Source organism: Chenopodium album, chromosome 2 (genome assembly GCF_948465745.1).
Source record: "Chenopodium album chromosome 2, dcCheAlbu1.1, whole genome shotgun sequence".
NCBI classification, from domain to species: Eukaryota; Viridiplantae; Streptophyta; class Magnoliopsida; order Caryophyllales; family Amaranthaceae; genus Chenopodium; species Chenopodium album.
The window spans coordinates 44,317,384-44,325,580 of NC_137835.1; the positions used below are offsets into that span (position 1 = coordinate 44,317,384).

An 8,197-nucleotide genomic window follows, 5' to 3' on the forward strand; every position below is an offset into this window, starting at 1 on the left:
CTTGGGAGTTCTCTACTTGGTTGGAAAGGTAGGAAAAGTTTTGGGTTGGTGGATTGAAGAGAGGTCCATCTTGGGGGTAGGAGTTTTCTTGCCTTGGAGGTTGTTGAAGTTGTTGGGATTGAGCTTGGGTTACAAACTCTATTTCCCTCAAAGTCAAAACTTCACCATGCTTGAGATTGAACTCTCTACAATAGGATGCATCATGATCCGACCCACCACAACGAGCACATGAGAAATCAATGATATGTGAAGGTTTTGAACACAAACCAACACTTGAGTTCAACTTGGAAAGACCTTTATTCAAGAGCTCAACTATGTGCTTAAGTTGGCCGACTTTCTCCAACTCATAAAGATCTCCTTTCTTCCCTTGGGACCTTCTTCGGCCTCCCCAAGAATAGCTAGTAGCCACTTCTTCAATTGTAGCTTCAACTTGGCTTTGAGGGATCTTAATCAATTGGCCACCGGCACCCACATCTAGATTGGTCCTTGACATTGGCTCCAAGTCATCATAAAAGAATCTCATGAGCAAATTACGGTTCAATTCATGATGAGGACATGCTCTAATCAAATCCTTAAACCTTTCCCATGCTTCCCCAAGAGTTTCATCCAGTTCCTGCTCAAAGGAAGCTATCTTCCTCTTCATTTTTGCGGTTTGCTCATCGGAAATGAACCTCTTGAGAAAGGCCTTTGCATCTTCCTTCCATGTGGTGAGAGAGTTGGGCTTCAAAAGCTTGAGCCATTTATTTTCTCTTCCGGTGAGAGATTGCCGAAAAAGATGCATACGAATGTAATCTTGGCTCACTTCATTTGTTTGCATCATTGCACACAACTCAAGGAATCGGTCTAAATGCTCAATAGGGTCTTCACTTACGCCTCCGGAAAATTGCTCAATTTGAACCATCCTAGCATATTGTGGATGGATTGTGAAATTAGTCTCGGTGGTCGGGAGAAGTATACCACTCGTGAGCTCATAGATTTCCGGGTTTCCAAACTCCCTAAAAAGAAGGTCATCCTCTTGTCTTGCCATATCTCACTTTGAATAAAACAAAACTAAGCACACGATTAGCAATGACAAGTAGGATTAAGCAAGCAAAATAAAAGAAAGGAAAGCAAATAAAATGACTCTAACAATAGCAAAAATAGACGCTAAACAAGCCGCTTCCCCGGCAACGGCGCCAAAATTTGATCGCGGGTTAGATAGGTCGTTAAACTACTACCCTAACCAAATTTATCATTTATAATACCTAAACCTGCACTAAACTAGTTAGTGGCAAGTATAGGGTTGAACCACTAGGGAAGCACGCTAATTTAACATCAAATATCACTAATGCAAGAGTGAAAAGGGGATTGTTTTTGTTGGTTTTGTTGAGTAAGAACACTAAAACTACAAATAAGCAAGAAAATGATGATTAAAATCAATAGAAAATGACGCTAGGGATACGGGGGTGTCCAATATGATTAGAAAGAGGATAATAATGGTGATTATCATGAAACATATGCCAAAGAACACAAGATTCTACCTAAACAATTCATTCTCGTGCAATAGTCTAGGCAAATCAATGAAAGATGTCTACACTAATAAGGATCAATCTCATGCATCCTATTAGTTACAATCTAATCAAGAGAATAAAGAAGCACAATCCATAAAAACTCCACTTTAATAACTCATTCTCATGCAATCATTAAAATAGAGGTGATCCTAATCTAGTTCAAATCACTTTCATGCATTTAAACTAGAAAACATCAAATAGAGTGCAACAATAATCCCAAGCTAATAAAAATCATGTCTTTCATCAATATATGGCATAAGTTCAATCCAACCATCATCATTCATCCAATATCAACTCATATCTTCCACCCCCTTCCCCTAGCCAAAAGTTTAGCCTAGAGAAGGGAGATTAAACACAATATCAAAACTAGAAATAAACTCAACAAACTCAAAACAAAACATAATTAAAATCAATGAAATCAATAACAACTAGATGAACTAATAAGATTAACAACAATAAACAACAATAAAACAAATAAATAAAACTAAAGGAAAGGAGAAGAGATTACTAAAGAAAGGATTAATGAAAGATGAAAACTTGAATTCTTGCTTGGTTGAAACTTAAACTTGAGCAAAGTTGAATCTTGGAAAAATATTGAGCAATAATCTATTTTCTCTCTCTAAAAATTATCTAATCTCACCCTAAGAGAGAGAAACTATTTCTAAAACTAGGAAGAAGATCTAAAAATATCGAGTTCCCCCGTACAAAAACAAGGCACGCAAATATAAAGGAAGTCGCGAAAAAACGCTGAACAGGGCTCGCTGTGCGCCCGCACATGGCAGTTGTGCGCCCGCGCAATAGGCTGTGCGCCTGCGCAGTGGCCTGTGCGCCCGCGCATTCGTAGGTTGTGCGGCTTGCTGCTTGGGTGTGTGCGCCCGTGCTGCTCGCTGCGCGCCCGCGCATTTGTTTGTGCGCCCGCGCACAGGTCGCGCAAAACTTTCGGCCTCGATTCTGCAATTTTGCCTCTTTTGCGCGGGTTCTGACAGGGCTGCGCGCCCGCACACATCAGCCGCGCGCCCGTGCACATTGTGCGCGCCCTTACACCTTGCTTTCTTTGATTTTTCTCTCATGCTTCCTTGGCTTCTTCTATGCAATCCAAGACTTCAAATACCTAAGCACAAACACCAAGGGAAGCAATAAGGTATAGGGAACGGTGCAAACACGCAATGAAGGCAAGCATTCAAGAATTTACGCGATTTCATTAAAAACACATCAAGACATGTATGCACGCATTATTTGAACAAAACAACTACAAAACACCACCAAAACAACTACAAAACACCAACAAAACAACTACAAAACACCCTAAGAAAAGCTAAAACAAGGCATAAACACTATCCTAGGAGTGACATAAATGTCACTCATCAGTAGCTCGAAATCCGAGCACACTTTTCATGCATCTACTGCTTTTCACTCAATTTCCTTACTTTAAACTTTGTTCATTTTTCTTTTCTGCTTTTTCAAAAAAATTTACAAAATGTTCTAAGTAAAATAATTCGGCTTAGGAAATTGCACCTCAATATACTTTGTGCATGCACAATTATTGCCCCCCAGAAATCTAAAAAAGCTATGTTCAATTTCTAAAATAACTGCTTGCCCGTTTTGAACTCAGACAAAGCTCTTTATATTAACAATATTTTTAATACCTGTGCAATTTTTCTGTATGTTTGTCTATCAAGAGAATGAATATCTGAGACACAAGCTAATTTAAAGCACACTATAATTTATGTCAAGCACTTATGTATATATACTTAACTTTTGAAAACTTTTATTTATTGTGGCAATCTGGACCTTCATTTCCACTATTATTTACTGTAACCAATATCACCAAGATCTAAAATTCAAACATATTCATAATTTTATAAAGCAGAAACATCTTTAAAAAAATTCAAATTAACAATCAGAAACTAAAATTGAACCACACTATTTTCTAGCAACATCAGGAACATTACACCCATATTTCATGATAAAATCATTAACAACATCATCCCCATCAGATTCTTCTTCTGTGTATTATCACCAAAACCAGTAGCTAATTATTGCATCACCCTCCATTTTCTTGCCTTTAAGAATGTCATTTTTAACATTTTCCTTATCTGTACCATTACCTTCACCCTTAACGGCATCCACATCATCTTCACTAAATTCTATCTTCAGCATTTTGGTGTTCTCTGACTGCACCATAGGCACAAACTCATCAACTCGGGTTGCAACATTCTTCCGAACTCTTTTTCCTTCACTAAAGCTCCTGATTTCCAAAATCTCATTTGATAGCTCATCTAATTTCCTCTTTTACTTGGTAATCCTCTCACCTACATCAAAATGAATGGTCATTGCATCAAATAATTTTTCCTGTAAATTAGCTTCCCTAAGCTCTAGAACTTGAAGTCTAGCTTCAATATCATGTTTCTGCACCACTAAAAATTCATCTCCATTTCCTACCATATACAATTCTAAACTAAAACAAGAAACAAAACTGTGAAAAGATCACTTTCAGATTATAGTGAGCCTACAACACAGCTAACTCAATCAGAATAAACGAAGCAAATTTACAAGATTACTCTTGACATGAAATCCTAAAAAATTACAATTCCAATAGCCTCTTGGCTTTTATACTGAATAGACTTCTTTCTCTCTAAAAGGTAATACTATCTTGCTAAAAAGAAAACAGAGAGAGATAAGAGTTGGGCAAACTTTAAATACTATTACCCAACAACAATGAATACAATATTAGATAATGACCTTGCAAAGAATCTTTCTCAATATGGCACTTTAACGCTCATTGTCCATAAGGCAATAACTTTCTACATAAATACTTTATACCTACATTTATCACACAGTAAAAATTACCATATTCTTATTTTCTTTTTACTACCAAAGACCATTAGGTCTCCACCACTTATATTAAGAATACATGATTCTTTTTTAAGATATAATAATCATTATTATATTGCACAGTAGCATCACTTATAAATACTTAATTAACACCTCATGCACAAATCATATTCTTCTTTAGTAGAACTATATATTGTTCCTTTTCCTGTATCCTAATTAAAGCATAAAACAAAATTATTAAGAAGAGAACCCTTTTATTATTGACAAATTGGGTTTTTCTAAGCTATGCCCCCAAGGTAGTCAAGTTTCTAAGGTGTACCCATGCTTTTTCAAATTTCTAAGTTGTGCCCTTCAACTCACTACCATTAATGAATGGTACCCTCTTTGGGACTTCCAAGTCACCTAAAGCTAACTATAAATTTAATAAAAAGATGATAAAAGGTAAGGAAATGATAAGGGAAAGAAATCCTAACCACAACAACCCTAATAACGAAAACTAAAGCCACGAAATCACACTCTCAATTAACTTATAAATAACTAATAAGGGTACAATTTAGTATTGATAAGAAGTTGAAGAGCACGGCTTAGAAACTTGAAATAGCATGGGTACACCTTAGAAACTCAACTACCTTAGGGGTATAGCTTAGAAAAAGTAATAATGAATATAGCCTGGTATAACCTTGTAAAATTAGACCCTATGATTTCTACCGACAAATTATCAATGCCTGATCCTCTTAAAAATTATTTTACAACTCTTCCTTGCTTGAAATTAAATCCTATCTTCTATAATCTACAGCTCATAATGTAATAAATTAAACAAAAGAATTTTAAATAGAGGTAGTGATTTGCATACCATACTCCATTTTGTTCTATCAATTAGATAGCACTAGGATAGTGAATGCAGGAAGATTAGAGCATAGTAATTTAATTGAGCTATGAGACATACAATCAGATGCAGTACATAGCATCTAAGCATCAACATAAGATTGTTGTCTACCCATAGCCATAAAGCTTTAATAAATTACTTTATATCAAAACTCATAAAACATCATAACAATACATATATAAAAAGAGATAATTTCAAGATAATTCCAAAACACATCAAAACTTCTACCATATTACATTTTCAGTTCCTTACTTACGAAAACATCATAAAATTCCATACTTCATCTAAAATCCTACCTAATTTCAAAATATTACATAAAACTCCATCATAATAACTACTACTAATTCAAACAACTAAAAGCCCCTAAATTGTTATACTACCATTGTACTTAAAAGCTCAATTGATTGCCTAATTAGAATCATACCCATAATCCTCTTCGAACTGCTCATACCATGAATCGTACTCATGATCTTCTCTCTCTTAATTTTCTTCCTCCTCCTCTAAGACCCAGTCTTGATTAGGATGAGGTTGTTGTTGGCCCTGCTGCACCAGCACATCATTCTCTTCAGCAACTGCAGGTTGCTGTTGCACTTGCTCAACATGACGAACAAGAGTTGCTTCAATGACCCCTTTCACTGCATCTTCCTCATCGGTGATTTCCATATCAGCCTCCCCACCTTTAGCGCCAATGCCTTCAGTATCCTTACCATGTCTACCCTGACCCTTGCTTTTGGAAGACTTGCCTTTAAAGCCAACAATTCTGCTCATTCTAATAGGTTCTTCGTCGGTATCACTATCAATTGGAATTGGAAAATCAGAAGTGCTGCCAATTCTAAGCCCCTTCGCCTTCCTGTTCTTTGCATCCTCATAACACTTTGCTATTTGTCCATCTACATCTTCCATATCCTTCATTAATGCTTCAAGCTTCTTTGTCGCATTTGAACGAACCTCATATGATGCTAAAAACTGACCCCGTAGATTATCCTTTCTCCTTACTAAGAAATTCCGATACCGGGCTGAAAATGGAGTATTTTCATCATCTCCGGCCATAGTAATCTTTGAATTTTGAAGTTTGAAAAAGTAAAAAAAACAATGAAAACAAAAAGCTCTTCCAAATTTCCAAAGAAATGCATAAAACTTATGGGGAGATGTTTAATAACCTTCAACTTCTGCCTTTTAAATCAAAATTAAGCCGTCAGTTTCCCCTTTCATGTCTTTTCGAATTTCTGTCATAATTACATAACAAGAAGAGATGCACAGTATTACATAACACACGCTGTACGAAGACATACTTCATTTTGGAAAATCTAATTATAAAGGATTACATCTGAATATTTTACTCCAAGAACAAAGGAACTATTATAGGGCCTAATCCTCTTAGAACTATTTTACAACCCTTACAGCCTAGCCTAAAAAAAAAAAAAAAAAAAAAAAAAAAAAAAAAAAAAAAAAAAAAAAAACAAAACTATTATTTGGGCCTTCTTAACTACATTTTTATAAAATAGGTCCAATAGTTGAAAACTCCAATTAAGTATCACCCAATTTTTTTAAAGTTCTAGCTTAAATTTTCATTTAATTTTTATAAGCAACATGCAAATACATCAACATAATTAAATTTAAAATAAAGCAAGACTTAGCCCATATCAACTAATAATCCAAAAGTATAGAATCATCTTTCCTTAATTTGATACAATTATAATATTACTATTTACATAATTAACATACACATTATAGATTATTGCTACATTATGAATCGACAAAAATACACAATAATTATACTACACATTATAAACTATTACTACATAAACAACCACAACTTTATTAATCTATATATAATAATAACATTATATATTTATATAATGCAACAAACACTATGTCAAAATACAACAAACTAATTACACAGTAACGTTAAACGCCAAACTAAACTTTTTCGATTAACCATACGAAGCGCGCGTATCGCACGCGCGGGGGCTCGATAACTAGTGATAGAAAATAAATCCAATCATATCTTCCCATCCTCTTTGAAAATCAATTTCACAAGTTCTCAACATATATTCTATTGTTTAGATGGTCTCTCCGTTTGCCCATTGATAGATGGGTGGAAGGCTATACTCATTTTTAGTGCACAACTAAAGTTTTCCTAAACACTCTTCTAGAACTTTGAAGAAATCTACTTCCTCCGTTCTTTTATTATTACACCACATGCCTTTTTAGGAAGTTTCACAAATATTGCACAATTTCCTTCTTGGAAAAAAAATTATTTGTGTTCACACTACAAATACCCAACATACCTTTGCTTTTTCACACTTACTTTTTAATTTATCAATATGTTATATGGGCAATTTTGTATTTTTACCTTTCTCACTGCTACAAAAAAGGCCTTAGAGAACTGTTATTATAGGCTTTATCGATCGCCTTAGTGGCGTTCTTCTGCTAAGCGATGTATAAAGTATAGAGAACGGGTCGTTTAGGCGTTTTATATATGGACAAATAGAGAACGGTTGTTAGTCACAACCGTTCTCTTTTCCCTTCTTAAAATCGTACACTAAGGAAGGAAAATAGAACGGTATTGGCCACTTAAACGTTCTATATTGCATTACAATAGAGAACGGTTAAGTTAGATAACAGTTCTTTAATGTTTTTTTTTTAAAAAAAAAAAATCCAACCATATATATATTTAATAATTCAAATTACCCCTGTACGTATTTTATCTTGTATTATTCCTTTATTTTGATAATTTGTATTATTTTTGTATTTCATTTTTAGACCTGTATATGTTGTATTCCTGTATTTTATCTTGTAAATTTATCCTGTAAGCAAAATTCCACATTTCCTATGTAAAGTAATTAAACTCATGATCTTGTATGCGTGCAATATAAACTTCAGTATAATAAAATTAACAAAAATATTTCCAAATACGACGAAA

General features: G+C 34.6%; 1 non-coding gene across 1 annotated transcript; it reads left to right on the plus strand.

The window, feature by feature from the left end:
* Positions 1-539: 539 nt before the first annotated feature.
* Positions 540-646, plus strand: LOC145608880 (small nucleolar RNA R71). Its single transcript, XR_014105938.1, has one exon. It is a non-coding gene; the product is annotated as a small nucleolar RNA R71 (small nucleolar RNA).
* The last annotated feature ends 7,551 nt before the right edge of the window (positions 647-8,197 follow it).